Raw genomic sequence first — 18434 nt, forward strand, 5'->3', positions numbered from 1 at the left:
GGAATATTCGTAAGGGACTTTCTAGATTGGGTTAATTCAGGTGGGAAGACCCACCTTGAATTGTGTGGCAGCGCCATGCTACAGGCTGAGATCAAAGAATGAATCAAGAGGAGACGGCTAGCAGATCACTAGCATTCAGTGCCTGCTTCCTGTGGTGGCTGAAGTCTCACCAGTTGCTCCGTGATTCCCTCAGGGTAGAACGCACTTCCTGGAAATGCAGAGCAACCCTTCCTTCCTTAATAGTTTTTTTTTTTTTTGTTGTTGTTGTTCGATATTTTGTCCCACCAATATGAAATGTCACCAATAGGCTAAGACCCTTAGAGCAGAATCCCAAGCACCAAGATATGGAGAATTTGGGGCCTTAGGAGCAGGGACTTAGGGAACTGAAATGTCTAAAGGCCTGAGAGCATCCTTCTCCCAGGACTCGCAGGACTCAATCATCGAAGGTCCCCAGAACCTTCTGAACCTGCCCCAGCAGAGCTCACTCCTTGAAGCTGTCTCTAAAGCAGGGATAATACATGCTGTGTCCTCAGACCAGGGCACGTGCCAGCAAATCTCATCTATAATCCTCTCCCAAGGGGAGGGGGCCTCCTCTGTGGGCATCCCTGCTGAGATCACAGCAGCCAGGCTGCCTGCCGCGGTCTGAGCTCTGTCTGTAGCTGTTGCAGTAGCCTCCACATTCCTCAGTGGCACAGCCAGGAGCTCCGCTTGGCTTTCTTTTTCCCTGGAGTGGGGGTGGGGGCAGGTAACTGTTTCCACAAAGGCACACGGAGTAAACGAATTCTCGGTGTGCCTAGTTTAATTCTCTCACTTGTATCTGATGTATACTTGACCAAGACAAATGGGTTTAAAGTGAGCCTCTGGGTAGAGGTGATGAGGGAGAAGAGACCACAGGAGGGAAGAGAGAATCCCTCTGGAAGATACCAGTTTAATCCTGTTGAAGTAAGTTGGGGAGGCGAGCGCCCATGTGAGACTCAGCCATACCGTGACAAGAGGGCATCCCCTGGGCAAGCAGACCTGGGCTCAGATGTACAAGGAAAGGAAAGATGATCTCAGGGAGATTTTACTGTTATCATCTCACATCCGCTCACATCTCCTAGATTCTTGAGTGAATCCCAACAAATGGTAAAGACTAAATGAGAGGCCCAAGACCAAGGGCCAAGACCTCAGAGTGGGTGAGATGTGCTCCTTCTGGGTTAAAGGTCAGCAAAGCCACCTGAGAGGAAGGGACATTTGTGTCGAATAGGGCGAAGAGGAGGCGGCCTGAGAGGTGACAGGCAGAAGGCACCAGGCTGGGTAGGCAGCAGTGACCTCTGAACAGACTCTGGACAGACAGGAATACCAAGGTCCTTCCTGGGTTTCTTATCTGAATCCGATGTATGGGAGCTTGTGGGCAGAGTCTGTGTTTCAGACTGTCCCATGGAAGCCTCCATTAAGACCCAGGACTGGGTCTTAGTCAACAGATAACTTCGTGTGTGAAGCAAATGCCCCCGGTGTCTATGGTTCTCTCCCTCTCCACTGGTCAGGGCTCTCAGTTGACCGTGGGCAGCTCTGAGGGCTAAAGGTCCAAGTGTGGGTCCCCCCCTGTTCCCATGTCTCACCTCCCTCCCCAGGTTTTTTCTCTCCTGCTGCTTCTGGACAGTTTTTATGAGGTGGACTGTGAGAGTTCCCTGATTCTAGCTGTGACCCGAGAGGCATTCGAGTCTATTGCTTCTAGATTTGGGATGACAGCACCAAAGAGGGACCTGACCTTTCTGGATGGTGAGCCTAATTCCAGGGACATCAGGGGGGGACGGAGGAGCCTGTGGGGTTCTCCCAAGGCCTGTAGAGATGGCGGACTGCAGGCAGGCTGAAGAATGAGCTAAAAGCTGATGTCTACCAAGAGGCCGGCTTGGGGTCAAGGTCGTCTTTTCCTGCTGAAGATTTGACATATTAGAGGGTAGATACTTCCCCAAAGAGCAGTTTTTCCTCCTAGATCCCCCTGACCATAGCAAATATATACCAAGGCACAGAAAGAAGGAAGCAGGCACCCTGAACGCTGAGACTGGTCCATGGTGTTTCAGGAAAAGCCTTTGTGGAACAAGTAGAGGCTGACACAATGGCCCTCTAACTGCACGGAGGCATCTTTGAGGGGGACCCAATGCATAGACAAGCTCGATGACTTGATTCAAGGTCACCTAGCATTTTAGGGACTTGATGGAGCCTCGGTTGACTCCCGAAGTTCTCATGCCACCCCTGGTTGCTTCCCACTGGCGTCGTGGGCAAGAAGTCAAGTCTTCCGCAGGACCTGCCTCTGTCACATGCAAAAGTGATGAAGTCCCTGGGGAAGCTCCCAGAACTGTCCTCGCTGAAGGATTGGGCTTGTCTTAATTTAAGACTGGACCAAATAATTTAAATCGCAGTCTGCTTGCATGGGGTGCCGGGGCTCAGGACTCGTTACATAGTGCATTGCTTTAAAAATGAATCTGAGGTAAATGGATCGCAGGCTGACTTGGTGACAGCAAGGGTGGGGTGACAGCAGAGGTCAGGAATATTAGATCATCACGGGACAAGGCTCCCATTTTGCTCCACTCCTAAGACCTCCCCACGTGGCCTGTTCCCCACCATACTGGACAATGACCAGTGAGCAAAGGGCACTGAATCCTCAGTTCCCCAGTAGCCAGAGAAGGTCACAGCAAGCTCAGGGCGCCCCCCCGAAACAGCCCCATGCATCCTGTACTTTCTTTGGGGCCTTGGGAGGGATGTTGTTGAGCGGGGATAAAACATCTGCTAAAAGATTATCTTCCCAGATGATCCTCTTCCAAAGGACACCTCCTCACAGAGGCTTCTCCTCATCTGGCATCAGGGGGTTCTGTCTTTCATGACGTTAAGCTGGTCTTTAGGTCACCTAATTGAACGTCGCTGTACTGGGAATTATAAGGAACCCAGAAGGGTGGGTGACTCAATAGGGGAGCTTCCTGAAATCTTTGGAAGAAGGCTGAGGAGAAGTTCTCTCCATAGACGTGGCTGTTGAGGTCTTCCTTGGGTAAGGTCACAGTGCTGCCATAGCTGAACTCTGGACTCTCCTCAGAACTGCAAAGCTTGTGGAAGCTCTGAGACAGAAGATCCGGCCCACACCATAGAGGGACACTGGGGACCAGGTGGCCCAGCTTGGCTGTGAAACTGGTTTGTCAAGGTAGAGCCAACCGAAGGAAGAGAGAAGGCAGAGGCAGGACATGTCTCAAAGCTCTCCACCCCCACAGGAAGCATGTGAAGGAGAAAAAAAGACAGGGAGCCTTGTCTCTTCCTGGGACACACCACTCTGAAAAAAGAGGCCTGTTGGCCCCAGTCCACACAAACGGCAGGCTCCCCAGACCCCTAAATGGGCTGGTTCTCAGGGTAGGAGATTTCCCTGTGGAAGCAAACAGAGAAGGCTGAGGAAAACATCAGTGGTGGGGTCACTATGCTCCCCAGGGCTGTGCACCGCATTGAGCACTCCCCAATTAGTCTCTAGACATGAGGGTACCTGCTGTCTCCCACGCCTCGCCTCCAAAGTGCCCTTCCGCCACCGCCGTCTCAGCAAGGCACAGAGAGGCGGCCCTGTGCGGTGCACTAGGAGAACGGGATAGGGCTCTCAAACTAGAGGGTTGCTTGACATCTCCACAGAATGTTCTAAGGCACTGCTCTAGCAGGGCCCTTTTGGCGAGTGGGCACTCAAAGAGAACGGAGGAGCAGAGTAGGAAGCGGAGGAAGCAGCAGGGGCCGGGGGAGGGGCCAGCGCGGTGTGTGTGTGTGGGGGGGGGGGCAGGCCGGCGGGTCTCAGCGTCACAGCACAGGGAGAGTAGCCCCGACTCTGGCATCAGCCCCAGCAGCCCCAGCCTCCTTCACCTGGGCTCCCACACTGTGCTTGTGCAGAGAAACCGCCCCGGTAAAGCCCCATCAGCCTAAGGACCGCACGAGTGAGGAGTGCGATAAAGATTGAATGAAGTTTTAGATAAGAAGGCATAAAAATCATGTTCGAAGATATAAATAAAATTCCCAGAGCTCTGACTTTATTGTGCTGGGGGTTGGTGGTGGCTTCCAAGATTAATAAATTAACGGGCATAAAACAGAGTAATGCCCAAAAGCTGGTAATAAGGTAAATTCGGACGTGTGGCAGGCATTGCTCCCAGCTGGGAAGCTCTGGTCAGGGACGACCAGCCACAGTGGACGTGCACATCTGTCCTGAGATCATCTGGGACCTGCGATCCGCTCCTTCCTCTCTGCCTCCTTCTGGGCTGAAGCCCGGGTACTTTTAGGCACCCTTGCCTGAACATAATCCCACTCTCCAGCCTGGCCCGCTTGCTCTGGGGATCCAGATGGACGCTGGAGGGAGGCTTCATGCTCTCAGTCTTAGCAACCTGTCCTGGCACATGTGCCTTTGGCCCCACTTGGGAGGAACAGAGCCTTTGCTCTTCCCTTGTGGGCGTACCAGGCTGCCTGGCCCTGCTTGTCCTGTGGTCAGCAGGAGCCGTCCCCAATGTGTGTGTGTGTGTGTGTGTGTGTGTGTGTGTGTGTGTGTGTTCTCACCCAGCCATCAGGGGCTTGCACCTCCAGCCAATTTCAACATAGCCCTGCCGTTTCTATTACAAATACTTCCAAAGCTGCACGACATAAATAATAAATAAATGAGGTGAAATTTCCTCTTTCTCATCAAAGTGCGCTGCTCAGACTCATTTCTTGTAGACTTGTCAAGGGGTTGGAACTGATCTCGATCGTGCCAAGTGGTTTGTATTGGTGACAGCCAGATCTCTCCATCCCCTCCCCTCTTCCCCTCCCTGGATATGAAACTTTCTACTCTATATTCGTCTGTCCTGCCTGTATTAGGTGTCCAGGGTTTTCTCACGCAGACAATGGATTCCCATAGGTCCTTCTTGGTCTGCCATCCTGGTGGGCAGCAACCCCTGTGGGTTTTGTGCATTTAGACCAAGAGCGACTTGAGAGAAGATGCTGTCCAAGGTGCCGCTGTGCTCTCTGGGGCTGGGGGCTCTCTGCCTTTCCAGGGAGCCAACTCTCTTTCTCCCACTCCTCCATGCCTAGCCTCTAGAGGGCAGCAGAGGTGGGTAACAGAATCCCACACTCTAGGCCGTCAGTGGCCATTCTAAATGAGGAGGGGGTGGGCACAAAGTGGTGGCTGGGATTGGCTCTCTCTGCAGGTGGGCCTCGGAACTGCATCCGCTAAACACCTGTGACCCCATCCGGGTATCAAGGCATACCTTTGCCACTCAGCGGGACTCAGGCTGGGAGGGAATTCTTACTTAAAACAGGTCATAAGGCTTTGTTTGTGAAGAAGGTGGGGGGAAATGCCAGGCCAGACTGTGGCTATGTTAATGCGAGGCTGGGCTCCCTGCCAAGACATTAAGCAAGCGGGGAGTCGAATTCCTCAAACCAGCTTTAATCAGCAGATTTTTAAGGTTAGAATTACTCTCTCCTCTCAAGGCTTGCCAAGGTTAATTCTGGCCTGAGCATGCAGAATTAATGGGCTGGACAGAGGGAATCGACCTTTTCCCGATTTTTTCTTAAGTTCACAAAAACATCTCTACAAGAGGAGAAGGTGGCAGGGCTGGGTCCCCCCCTGGGAAGGAAATACCAGGCACCAGACAACCCATCTGGGAGCCCATGTCAGAAATACACACAATCAGACTCATGCCAAGTCAGGCGTGGACACGTGTGTCAGGATGGGCATCCAGCCTCACCCTGGGAGATTGGAAAGTAGGGTTCTTAGCAGCTCCAGCCACTTAAACAGCTGTGGGCATCCCACCCTGACCTCCTACCCTGGCTCTGACAGATGTAGCTGTCGAAGTTTGAGCATCTCAGTGTGGATGGAGTCTAGCTGGCCAGGTGAAGGACAGAGGCCTCTCCTCATCCTGTACTCTCAGGCACAGAGCTACAGAGGAAGGTATGTCCTGTGAGAGTCGCCAGCAGGAACAGGGTATGGGTTCGAAACTCCCCTACACACCCCAGGATAATCACTGTGGGTCAGGGCTGTGTTCCTATCTGGATCTGCCAGTGGGAGCAGGAGGGACATCAGTCCCAATCTGTCATGTCTGCTGGGTGAAATGGCAATATGTTTTTAGTGACTAGCACCCACATGACATCGGCAAACACAGGCTTCTTTTGTTTCCACAGGTCACACACAGATGATCCCTCTGTGGTCCTTATTGTGTCCCCTCTGGTGGTCCCTGGAGATCCCTGCCTGGGCTGCACTGGGAGAACCCTCCTTTGCCTGAGGCCAGGGCTATTAAAAACCAGTGGTGTTGTTTGGGGCTGCTGGACCTGGCCGTGTTGCTGGATGGCTCCTTCCCCTCCAGCTTGGTCTGCCTCAGTGGTTTGTCATGTCCTTACAACCTTGACGGGCTCAACACTCCACAACAAGGAAGTGTGAAAGCCTGACTGTCTATCTACTGTGTAGCATGGCTACCGGTGGCCTGAGCAAAAGTGGGTCACTCCAGGCCTTACTTCCGTATCTCCCCTCACTCTGCCCCACTACTAGAATGGGGAAGGTCTTGGTCCAATCCCTCCCCCGCCCCCCTCTCCTCTTCATGGTTGGAACTTTTCCTAGGATTTAGTAGGCAGGGAAGGTCCCTTACTGGAGTGCCCAGATAGCCACTGCAATGCCTAGAAATACAGAATCCGTAGGCACAAAGCTGCCGGGCATGGCTGCTTTGATGCACGCACACTCGGGAGATTAACCTTCTTTCTAGCTGGTGGACTGTGGCTTTGTGTGCCAGAAGCACTGAGACCTCGGCCACTGCCAGGGTCACCCAGGCTGTCAAGATAGGGAAGTGCAGAGAGAGGAGGATCTGCCTCCCTCATGGTCATGCTAGCCAGAGAACAGGGAACTGGGCTGCTGGTGTTTGAGCACTTTGATCAAAGGAGGCTCTGCTACAAAACGCTGCTGGGAGACCAGGAGACCGGGAGACCCGGGAGACCCGGAGACCGGGAGACCGGGAGACCCGGAGACCGGGAGACCGGGAGACCAGGCTGCCTAAAGCCGCTCTCAGCATTTTGCTGACTTGGCAGTTTTGACCCTCCCACCCCCCACTCCTGCCCTCAGGGTCTCAGACCAAGGTCTGAGTTCCTAGTGGGAGGGAATGGGGCCCTACTCCATTTGCTTCCATGGATCCCAGCAGTGCTGGTCAAAAAGACAGCTCACGTGATGTCTCTTTTGAATTTTACACAGAAACTATGGTCCATTCCTCAAAAAGTAACCACGGCATTGATTGACCAGCACTTGAGTGTGTAAGTAGATGCTCTGAAAGACTGAACGAAGTTCACCCTACACAGATCCACAGTGGCACTCTTCCTACAAGACACAGGCAGCCCACAAATATATCCATAGGTGAATGAGATACAATAGAGACATAGAAAGGAATATTACTCACCCATGTAAAGGAATAAAGGGCCCATTGTGGGCAATTATAACCACTAGACTAGCTGACAGAAGCCAGAAGTCAAAGTGATCTATTGAGCTGTTTTAGTTACTGCCTAGCTATTGCTATGACAAAGTGCCTGCCGAAAACACTCAAGGAACACAGGGAATGATGATGATGATGATGATGATGACGACGACAACGACGACGACGACAATGATGACGATACATGCTATTTTTTCTGAGACAAGGTCTCAGGCTGAGCTCAAACACAATACGTAGCCAGGAATGGTATTGAACTCCTGACCCTCTTGTTTTCATCTCCCAAGTGCTGGGATTACAGGTGTGTACCACTATACCCTGCTAGGAAGGGTTTATTTGGGGGGGGGGTCACAGTTTGGCAGTCCAGTGTGTCACAGAAGGGAAGGGAGGGCAGCTGGTCATATTGCATCTGTAGTGAGGAACCAGAGTAGACAGGAAGTCATGCTGGGCTTGGAGACCCTAAGGTCTGCCCCAGTGACCCATTTCTTACAGTGAAGTTCCACCTTCTATTTCCACAACCTTGCAGACTAGTGGCACCACTGCTGGGGACCCACTGTTCAAAGACATGAGCCTAAGAGGGGCATTTCAATGCAGGTAAATCCTGGAGTCAGAACTCAGTGAAAGAGACAGAGAGGGGGGGGAGGGGGAGGGGGAGGAGGGGGGGAGGAGGAGGCAGGAAGGGGAGGGAAGGGGGATGGGGAGGGGAGGGGAGGGGGAAGGAGAGGGGGAGGGAGAAGGAAGGTGGAGGGGGAAGGGGAGGGGGAGGGAGAGGGAGAGAGAAGGTGGAGGGGGAAGGGGAGGGGGAGGGAGAGGGAGAGAGAAGGTGGAGGGGGAAGGGGGAGGGGGAAGAGAAAAGAGGAAGAGGGAAGGAGTAGGGGGAGGGGAAGGGGGAAGGGGGAGGGGGAGAGAAGGAGGAGGAGGAGAGGGAGGGAAGGGAGGGGGAGGGGGAGAGAGAGAACGGACTGGGGTGGAGGTGCCTTTGGCGGGGAATGAAATGTTTTGGAACTAGATAGCAGTGTTTGTAAGGCAATCCCAAACATGCTAAGTGCCCCCCCCCCCAGTCATCTACTGAGAAAAAGGTTGAATCTTGTTATGTGAACCTCAACCCAATGAAACAAAAAGTAAGAGCCCACAGTCTGCACAGGTGCTGCAGTTCAGTGACCTCAACTCTGCCCTGAGGGCCACGGGGCGTCTGGGATGATGTGCTGAAGTCACAGAGTACACAGGCCCACCCAAGTCCCTTGTCCATTTGTGTGCCTGCGACGTGGGACTCGCTAAGGGTATTGAGGGTCACCGGGTCTCAGCCAGCAAGGTGACTGCTGGCCCTCCTTGCCTGGCCAAGCCTTTTAAACTCAGAGTCTAGCTGCCTCTCTTGGGTCCCTTATACACACTTTGCCAGGGGTTCGTTCCTCTTCCAGGGGGCCTGTGATTTGGTCGTAGGGCGATGTCACCACCATACTTCCACATGATGTTTATCCCCTGTACTCGTGATGACTTACGCACTCACACGCGCCTGCACGTGCAAATATGTGTTGACCTCAGGCTCCTGTGTCCACAAGCCAGCACAGCGGAGTCTGAGGATAAGGGCCTACAGTTGGGACCCAGCTAGGAACCTGGAGAAACCAAGGGCAGGGAACCTAGAGCCTTAGCTGGTAACTGCCATCCTCTGAAGCGCGTGAGTCTGGGCATTGCCTAAGCCCAATCCAGCTCAATCTGCCAGGTCTCATGCTGAGCTTGCTACACACAAGATGGCAAGGAGGGGTCTACCCCTTCCCCCCTTTGAAAGATACTCAAGGAGGTTTGCCCTTCTGCTCCCTTTCGTCTCCCCAACCTGGTGCAAACACGGAACTTTCTGGGAAAGTCACTAAACTGAGCATCAAATGCGGGGAGAGTGAGGGGACCTTTTGAGAACAGAGACAGCAGAGCTAATGGTCTCTCTGGTCTCGGCAGAGTCAAGACCCTCTTTGGTGGTGGTGAAGCCTGCCACCCGCCTGGGTGGGAGGGAGGTCCACTTGCTGGCACAGTTCAGCGGGTATCTAGGCTGCCAGAGCTCCACACCTCCACTCTGTGATCAGAGCCCTCCAAATCTGCTCACCAGAGCCCTCCTGCAGCTCTGAGCAGGGCCTTGGCGCGTTGAGAGGTATAATCTGCAGATGAGCAACAGGAAGCAAATGGCTCTCCACTGGAGCCGGGGGCAGGGAGAGCCGAGGACAGCCTGGATGCTTTAATGGTACAAGGCAGGGGGCTTGGTCTCCTGGGTCTGGGACCTTTGAAAAGTGGGAGTGGAGCTCAGGGGCTCAGCTGGTGTTCACTACTGGCTACCTGCACATCTTACATCCATGAAAGCAGCCTGCCCCGGTCTCTGTAATTACGCCTGCATCTCTGTCGCCAGCACCATCTATGCTGGCCTCCCTGGGCTAAGTGACAGATTGTCCTGCAGCCTCTAGGAAGATGAGCCTCCCAGGGCGGGAGCAGTGGGCTTGCCTCTTAATGATGGGATGCGGGCACCCCACGTTTAGTTGCCTTCTCTGGGCTCCCACCCTTGTCCCTGCGTTTTATCTGCCTTGTAATGGGGTTTGCAGACTCTGGCAAGAGAGTGTGCAATATTTTAAATTGTATAATGTCACGCGGGCTACATGTGGTCCCAATTTTCTGGTTGCATAAAATGGGGGAGAAGTGGGCTTCTTGTTGCCTGCAACCACTGGGTGGTGCTAAATTAGGACTCGTTGGAATCCCGATGTGTTGCTAACCTAGGTGTGGCGGAATCCAATCTCTCATGAGCAAGATGGTGAAGTGGTGGGGCTCCCCCCTGGGTCTCACCTGTTTCAGATCTGCTCTGGTCTGCTTGTGAGGCACCAGCTGCAAGAGCCATGGCCCGCCCTTCCCATGCAGCAGTGGTGGGTCAGGCTACAGGAAGCCTGCCTCCCCTCTCTCTGAAGCTTAAGTGGAACCCTGGGCATGAGAGATGACATCATACATGGTGATGTCATGTGTCCAGGTTCCTTAAAGATTAAAGAGCATATTTACTCATGTGTGACTGTATCAACATGTATGGATAGATGTACAAATTCATGTGGTTACACATGGAGGTCAGAAGAGGGTGTCGACGGGTCTCCTGGGGTTGGAGTTACAGGCATTTGTAAGCTGCCTAATGTGGGAATGGAACTTAGGTTCTCTACAAAAGCACCCTGTGCCCTTAACCTCAGAGCCATGTCTCCAGCACCTGAGAGGTTTAATGAAATCCACTTAGAGCCTCATTGCATGTAGTTATATCTCTGGGTCACTGTGTCCTAGGGAAGCGACAGTGTGTACTGACTGTCCGGTACCCTTGCTGGCCCTTGGTCTTCATATCAACCCTTCCAGGAAAGAACTGATACATCATTTTTTGGGCAGAGCCACTGTATCACGAAGAGGCTCAGAATGTGTTTACATCAGCAGGAATTCAGACCTGGCTTCCTGGGTGGCGGCATCCTACAAGCTGTACCCATAGTGAGAGGGTGAGACCTCACCTTAGCCCCACTTCCGGGAATGGTGGGGTCAGAAGCTGTACCTGACTTGTCCCCCTCCTTATCTTCACACACATGGGCAGCCTCCTTCCAATGCAGCACGGTTTGGTTCTGAAGCCCGCTCTTCTCTTTCTCTGGGGAATGAGTGTGTCCTCATTCTGAACTCACAGTCAAGAAACCAATCCCTCAGGGGCTGAGGGCCCTGGATCCCGGATCCCATCTCCTGACACCATTACCCAACTCCAGGAGATTCCGTCTGCTTCATCCCTCGAGAGTTAGGGACCTCATCGCACACCAGACAAACTTCACTTGGCTCCAGGCACACTTGTCAGGGGCAACCTTAGTTAAAAAAGGGGGGGGCACCTAGGATATGGTCCAGGATGGGGTTTGGGCTTGTACCTTTTGAATTGTTAACTTCAAAGAATCCTGCTTGTCTAGAAATCAAGGTTCAGCCCACAGCCCAGGTTCTGCCTCAGATTCTATGTTTCCTACTCAGAGTGGCTCCCAGAAGCTGCCTGTACCGACAAGGCATCTTTTTGACCTCACTCCTCATGGTCCCTGACAGACCACGGTGTCATCAGCTCTGGTGATAGGTAGTGTTCAAGGAAACACTTTGTTTCTGTGCTCTGAGCCATTTTATATCTCTGTGTGCAAAACGGCCCTTAGCTGTCACAGAACAAGCAGGGCCCAGAGCTCAGCCTCTAGGAAGGGCTCAGGGATCCCAGATTCACACCAGTGTTGCTGGGACACAGCTCTTGTGGGAGGGGACTTGGTTGAAAAGTCAGAGCTTGGTAGCAAAACCTGTACCTGTTCACAGAGGCCCGGACCCTTCTGTGACTTGAGGGCGCAGATAGCAACTTCTAGAACCAGAGAACTCGACAGACGCTGAATCTGTCAGAGCCTTGGACTTGGTCTTCCAGCCTCAAGAAAAGCAAGAAACCTCACACTCTCTCTCTCTGTGTGTGTGTGTGTGTGTGTGTGTGTGTGTGTGTGTGTGTGTGTGTGTGAGTATATGTGTGTGTCTATGTGTGAATGTGTGTATATGAGTATGTGTGTGTATGAGTGTGTCAAAGTGTGTGTGAGTATGTGTGTGTATGTGTATGTCTGAGTGTGTGTATGTGTCTGTATGCGTGTCTGAGTGTGTGTATGTGTGTATGTGTTGTGTATGTGTGTGTATATATGTGTCAGAGTATGTGTGTGTTTGTGTGTGTTGTGTGTGTATGTGTGTGTGAGTATATGTGTGTGTATATGTGTGAATGTGTGTATATGAGTGTGTATATGAGTGTGTCAGAGTGTGTGTGAGTATGTGTGTGTATGTATGTGTATGCGTGTCTGAGTGTGTATATGTGTGTATGTGTTGTGTATGTGTGTGTATGTATGTGTCAGAGCATGTATGTGTGTTTGTGTGTGTGTGTTGTGTGTTGTGTGTGTGTGTGTGTGTGTGTGTGTGTGTGTGTGTGTAAAGTCAGTGGTTTGGCAGTGTTTTGTTAGAGCAGCATGCCAGTCTGAGAAAGGCTGTGTCCCCGATTCTCATGAGGCCAGCCGGCTCTTGCCCTACTCCCATCTCTGCTCTTCTGCCTGGGTGTCTAGCAGAGCTCATTGGTAGAGGATCTCCCTGAGCACCTGCCTGGAGACCAGGTTCTCTCTGGCAGATGGTCCTTCCTCCAGGACACAGGCTCAAGTGAATCCCAGCCTCACTGAAGCATGGGATTTCATGCCTTCCTGTCAGCCTGGGAGCCTAAGAGGTGGTCCCTGCAGCAGGTGCCATTTATCAGGGCTGTGCAGAGAGAACCCCACGCCTGTGCCTGCTGCCTGTGAGGGAAACCATCAATCTTCGTGGCCTCCTCCTCACCCCAGAGTTTGCTCAGGGAAGGAGACAAGGAAAGTGAGGAGGCTGGGCTTGTGCACCTAGGTCTCTGCTCTGCTCTGCAAACACAGAGGGTGGTGTAAGGGGGAGGGAGGAGGCGGCCGTAGAGGAGCCCTGCTCATCTGCTGGGAGGTCTCATGAACATGGGCTGAGTGTTTGCAGGCACTATGGTTGGACCTTCTTGTGTGTGACCCCGGTTTTACACCACCGTGTGACCTTGGACAAAGAGCGGAGACTTTTTGTACCCAAGCATGGGCACAGTGGGAAGCAAAGAATAGCTTCTTCCTCCTGTGGTGGTGAGCATCTGTATGACATCTGGGAGCCTCTCGAACCCAGCCCAGGGGCGCCCCAGGGAAGCAGTAGCTCCCCGAGCGCTGTCTCCCAGGGAGCAGAGATGACAGTTACCCTGTCCCCCATAGGTGGCACTGAAAAGGAGAAGCTGCCAGGACCTCTGAAAGCATTCAAGAGGAGAGACACAGGGCTAACAAGACCACAGGAAAGCAAGAACTGACCCTTGCTATCCAGTGGGGGGCTAAGTTCCTGGAAGGCTGTGCTGCATGGTAGATGCCAGGTTTCAATGACGGCCTGGCATTCCTCCCAGTACCCAAGGCTGGCACAGGCATTGGATGGGTCTGAGAAGGTGAGTGCAGAGAGGCTGCTGGGAAGGCCTAGAAGCCTGGGTGGAGGAGCAGACTCAGCCTGAGCCCTGGAGGGTGGGGTGGCTTCATGCTGGTGTGTAGAAGAGGCCCTGAGGTGATATGGTTGGGGCTGGGGAGGGCATAGCTGGAAGGATGGCAGAGACCAGGGTCCCAAGGCTTGTAGGTTATAATGTGTACCAGCAACCAGCACGATACTACCTCAGATGACCGCCGGCACTCATTCCTACCCAATTCAAAGCCCTTCCGCCCACGGCTCGCCCATACCATCCACCACACGGGCACATGCGTGTTTCCAGGTGCACATCTATGCTCCCGCAGAGGCCCTCTAAAGAGCTATGCTCCCTCTAAAGAGCACTTCTGCTCCTGTAGGTCCTGGCAGTGCTACTATGGGTCTACTATGGGTTGGTGTGGAATGAGGGACATATGATGGTGCTGTCTAATGGGGTGCAGGGTAGGTAGTTCACAGAGAGCGACCTGGTCCTTAAACACCATTAGTGGCTTGAGAGTCATCTGTGGACGCCAGAGTTGCTCCTGGGAGGGAGGGAAACAGAGAGTGGGGACGTCACACGCACTGATTACAGAATGCTCTGAGCAGTATGTGATGGAAGATAAGTGCCCATGCAAGGAACAGCAGGGCTTTGAGCAGACTCCCACGCTGCCCTGGAGGAGCTCAGTATCCGTTCAGGTGGCGACCCCTTCAGGTGACGTAAGCTGAAATACAGCCTCCTGAGGGAGACATTCTCCACACTGCCCGGAAGACATGACAAGCCAATGTGGACCTAGCATCTAGCAGGACCTATGGGCCATGACCACCATGTGCCAGCCACGTCTCTGTGGCCCATTCACCCTGAGGCCTGCTGTATGCTCATGCAAGCCCTCGCCAGCCACAACCAGTAACAGCCCTCTCCACGGCCCTCCCTCCTAAGTGGAACTCCCCAGACCCGTGGGACTTGAGCCCCAGATAGCCTCTTACCCCCAAGCCTCTGCCACACCAAGCAGCTTTTGTGATCAAATATTGTTATATTTACCTAAGGATCTGTTAGGAGGCAATTTTTGAGACGATGAATATTTAATGGAAAATTTAAATATTTAATAGGAACTCTTCCAAACCTGACTTAATAACCCGTGTCACGGGGCGAGAAAGGCAGGGTCATGGCTTGCTGCTTCCACTTCCTCTAGTACTCTTGGTGTTTGTGAGGCTTTCTGGTTTTTTTAAAATCCCCTTTCTGTTCGCAGTTTTAATTATACTCAATATTCCGGGGAGGATCTCTTTTCTCATTAAAACTTAACTCTTGCCGACAGCAAGGTGAGGCGGTTGGAAAGGGAGCTGAAGGAGATGGTTGGGACTGCCTCCCCACCCACCTGACTCCTTCCTGGTCCACATGAAGGCAGATCCCAGATCCCAGACATCCACAGCCTCATCCAAGCTGCTTCTGATACCTGTGTTTATGCCCAGATGGGACCCAGGCCTTGGTGGCTCTGGGAACAGCTTTCTAGATAGCATCTAGATTCCTAAGGGCTTGGGCTAATTCGGGCTGACCCAGGTGACATCCCCAGGCCTCTGTCTCTAACCTAGGTCAACAGGAGCTGCAGTGGATGGAAAATTCCACCCCACAGTAGGCAAATGCAGGCCACCTTGAAAGACTTAAAAACATTCTAACGTTCTTCCGACACAGGAGGGTGGGGCTAGAAGCCAAGAGTGGCCTGGTCTTGATATGCTCCTCATATTTTCTCTGTAAGGAAGTTGGGGTTCACTGGCCTGGGGGCAGCTGGGTCCTTCCATCTGGACTAACAGTGACCTAATACTGACTTAACCCTGACCTCTCCTAACTTTATCCTAATCTAATCTAAACTTAACCTAGCCCTAACCAAACCTTAACCTAACTTTACCCTTACATTATATACCCCTAACCATAAACAAACATTAACCTAATTGTGCCCTGACTTTATTTAACCTTAACTTAACCTAAGCAAACTTTAACCTAACCCTAACCCAATTTTACCTAACCATATATAACCTTAACCTACCCTACCTTACCTTAACCTAACCCTCCTCTAATCCTATCTATCCTTAACCTAGCCTAACTTTAATATAACCTAACCTAACCCATCTTAACCCAATCCTGACTCAGCCTCAGCCCTGTCTTCTCTAACCTTCTCTAATTCTCTCAAGAGCCACACATTACCCCTGCCCCTTCCTGCTGCCAGCCCCAGTGTCTCCCCTCTCCCTGTAGGCTCAGGACCTTGCCTATAACCAGGATCCATGTCTCTGTCTCTGCGCTCAGCTGGGAACTCCTGGGACACAGGACCTTGTTGCTTATTGCCTTCTTGGGCTGGCCCAGCACCAGAGAGGCAGGAAGTAGCAACGAGAACTCTGGCCCCAGACCATGTCCTCACCTGCCTCATGTCCTCTGCAGATCTCCCAGGCTGCAGCCAAGCCCACAGGCTGAGTTACCAGATGCCTGGATTCCCCCAGAGCGCTGGGCGCACAGTAGGCCCTCAAAATGGCTTATGATCTTGGGTCTCAGGCAGAGATCATTTTGGCTAGGGAGACCACGCTCCAGAGGAAGGACAAGCTGGTGGACAGGCTGACATTTAAAAATGGTAACTCTTTTAATAAGGAGTTTTAAAATATTTAGTAAACCCATGCAAGAGGCCAATTCAGGCAGGAATGATGGTTTTAATCTCACAGAAGCACCAGAGGATTCCCTCTAAGAGAGCTCCCGCCCCAGCCCGGCCTGTGCCCACACACACCGGTGGTTTCTTTGGGAGGCCTGAAGAGAATGGGTTCACCGGGCTCCTGATTGATCACCAAGTCCTAGGCTGGCATTTCCTGGTCTGTGCATAGGCAGAGGTGTGGGAGGAGACTGGGCCAGCTTATGGGAACTTGTGCAGGAGCCATGTTAGGGCTGCCTGTGATCGTTTGGAGGCAGAAGTAACTGAGAGGGGGATGCAGAGACCTGAGGGACCACTCCAGAAACCGTACTCTCCCTTCTTCCCTGGATTTCCACATCCACACAACCCATCCAGGAAGGCTCCACCCTCCACCCTGTCAGCATCTCTTGGCTCATCTGGGTCTTCGCCACCCGATGCTAAAAGCAAACTGGGTACCCAGTATCCTGATGGACTCTGATGCCATCCAGGAGCTTTGAAGATGTCCCTGTGTACCATCTCCAGAAGTTGCTGACAACCAGAGATCTCTGCGGTCATTCTGCAGGGTCTCAGAGGGGTTGTGAATCAGGGTACTGAGCCAGGAGTGACAATCCTGTCAGCACCTATAAGGCTCAGACATCAGGCCAAGTGTCCCTGGAAGGAGGCACAGCAGGAAACAGTTTGTGGACACCAGTGACAGAAAAGATATTCTTGTAGCAGGTCCAGAAGGTCAGTAGCAAATTCGGCCCTTGGGAAACCTGGGGTGATGACACCTCCCCATTGCCCTTTATAAATTAGCACCTGTCTTCCCCACCAAAACTACTGGGGAGGGGGTTACATTTATCCTTTCTAAACCCATAAACACCAGCTCAATACCATTATATATCAGAGCTCAATAAATATCAGCAGTCTGGATAAAATGTGTCTCAGCATATTTAATGTTAACAGCCACTCCCCACCCCGAAGGGGCATCCCTAACACCCCTGTCTCACTCGAATGCCCTGAGCTGTGGTTAGTGGGTTAGTGAGTTAGTGGGTTAGTGGGTTATCTGATTAGGGTTATGTTAGGTTGGGCCTGAGAACCTTGGCAGGTCACATTGAACGACCAGTGAGATCAGGATTCGAACCAGGGCTCACCTGACTACAAAACCCATGTCCTCAAACAGAGTAAGACTTTGGGGAACACCTTTCTTTCGTGTCTATCTCCAGGTAGACCTCCCACACCCCCTCACACCCTCCCCCCAGGCTATTCCTGCGAGCACGCAGCCGGGACATTGGTATGCAACCTGTGCTCTCCTGGCACAGGCTGCTCCTTCACTCTGCATAGTTCCTTATTAAAGCGGGGTGCTTTAATCTTCCTCTAATTTTGTCTTTAGGGAAGCTCTGGCCCCAGGCTACCGACTGCTAAAGCCCTCAGGAAGCAGGCGCCTGCTTGCGATTCACGCCACGGCGTCCATCTGCCAACACGCCCGTCTTCGGTGCTTGGCATCTCTTATTTATAATCCCGCTCAGATTAATGAATGACGGTGGTTCTCATCACAGGAAATTTGATTAATCAATTTAAGTGCTTAATCACCACAGCCTCGTCGAGAGCTGAGCACGGAGGGGGTCTCACTTTGATATAGATGAAATTTCAGGAAGAGGGAGGAAAGAAACGATGTAGTCAGCGTGTCTCCATGGCAATACGGGGGATAAGGGCATCCCCGGGAAGTCCCGTGGGTCCCCAGAAGCTCAAGGTGGGGGCTCCTCGGAAAGAACTGACAGATGACTCAGGCAAGACGCCGGAGTTAACCTACCCCGGGCCCTGGCTGCTGCTCATTTTAGTTTGCTCTGAAGCTGAACCAGGCACGTCCGACCTGTGACCTGTCGGCCCCAGGACCCCAGGCCAGCTTTGAGTGTGGCCCAGCACAAAAGTGTAAAGTTTCTTAAAATATGATACTGTTCTCATTAAAAAATATGAATTGTATGATTCTCGAGGTCGTAGAAGACGATATTACATCTCAATGTCGGAAGGTCGTACGTGCTTGGCGCAGAAACGCAGGGATGAGTGGGCAGGGCAGGCAGAGCCCACTCTGGTGGGAGAGCTTGGGGAAGTGGCGCGGTTGAGCCGGCTCGGAATCCAAGCAGGCTGAGATCCGAAGTTCATTGTCAACAGTTAATGAGCAGGACCCAGGGTGCGCAGGGCTGCTCTCCTCATCCAGATGCCCCTCTGGCAGTAAGTGCTTCCCCACCTTCTGGCCTTGGCTCAGGGCACCATCCCCACCTGCCTGCTACCTCTTCCTTTTGGCCAGTGTGAAGCCAGCAGTTTTAGAAGCTTA

General features: G+C 52.5%; 1 protein-coding gene across 19 annotated transcripts in view; it reads right to left on the bottom strand.

Moving 5' to 3' along the window:
- The window catches only part of Camta1 (calmodulin binding transcription activator 1), an 847864-nt gene that overhangs the window by 251949 nt on the left and 577481 nt on the right, over positions 1 to 18434 (bottom strand). The window lies entirely within an intron of this gene.

Source organism: Rattus norvegicus, chromosome 5, assembly GCF_036323735.1.
Source record: "Rattus norvegicus strain BN/NHsdMcwi chromosome 5, GRCr8, whole genome shotgun sequence".
In the NCBI taxonomy this organism is placed as follows: domain Eukaryota; kingdom Metazoa; phylum Chordata; class Mammalia; order Rodentia; family Muridae; genus Rattus; species Rattus norvegicus.